The sequence below is a fragment of the Monoraphidium neglectum genome (assembly GCF_000611645.1).
Source record: "Monoraphidium neglectum strain SAG 48.87 unplaced genomic scaffold scaffold00469, whole genome shotgun sequence".
Taxonomy (NCBI): Eukaryota; Viridiplantae; Chlorophyta; class Chlorophyceae; order Sphaeropleales; family Selenastraceae; genus Monoraphidium; species Monoraphidium neglectum.
This window is the reverse complement of record NW_014013159.1, coordinates 17,216-18,346: the sequence shown is the minus strand read 5'-3', so window position 1 is coordinate 18,346 and position 1,131 is coordinate 17,216.

The window sequence follows — 1,131 nt, the reverse complement described above, 5'->3', positions numbered from 1 at the left end:
CTGCTGGCCGCCAGGTCGCCCCCCTCCCCCCCCCCTGCGGCCAGTCAGACGTCATGAGTCGCACGAGCGCGTGCATCACCTGCAGCACGCACGTGTTTTCTGGGCGGCACGGACGGCTGCAGCAATCCGCCACTCTCTCCAGCACTGGTTAGTTTGAGCTGGTGGCCCGCGGACGCACCCTCCTCAGGAAAGGAATGGCCCATGCCCATGACCATGACCGACTCACATTCGCCGCTATCCAGGCGGCATGCAGCAGGTGCTGCGCTGTGGCAACACTCTCTGACAGGATGGGAGAGGGAGGATTCATCCTCTGCTGCCGCGGCAGTCCTGCTCAGGCGTTCCACCTCCGCCCGATCCACCTGGCGCATTAGCGCTGAAAGCATATCATATATGGACATGTCGGTATCACATGTCGTGCATGTGCACGTTTTCGCGTTGATGTAGATCACAAGTGTGTACCGCGAGGCTCGCCCGCTGTCAAATGCGTGCAGGACATACTTATCATCAGTACAACCTCAGACAAGGGGTCTTTGAAAGCTCGTTCTCGGTTGTTCGATGTGAAACCTCGTACCGTACCTGATTGAGTACCAGTTTGCCGACGCAGGACAAGTGACAGAAAACCAGCCATGCCATCGGTGCCTGCGGCTGCCACTCCGACCCTGCGTGCAAGCAACTCGACAAGGACAAGTTGTACTGTACGTCACTGCTTGCATGCTACGACGGAGTTTATCCGTACGCCTCTGACTCATGGCAGTGGCATACGGTCAGATCCAAGCACGCCAAGCCCTGCTGTCCAACTGATGGCCATGAAAGTAAGAGTGAACCCCTCCCCCCACCCGGCAGAAATGAGCATTAAAATTACTGGATTCACACTTGAATTACCATTGCAGGTTTACAGTCCAGTCGACACACGGAGTTGTAGAATTATTGGCATGGCCATGCATGCTCTCAAGGTGTAAACAGCGCGCACCACCCGACCACAACATGTTCAAGGCAAATGCTCGTTGGGCAGGCGGGATCACAATGGATTCGCGCCAACACCCACACACCCTCCATGCTCTGTAAGTTCGATATGAGTTATAGCTGTTCAGGGTGCGTCGTGGGACCCCCTCAAAAGTGGGATACCTCCGC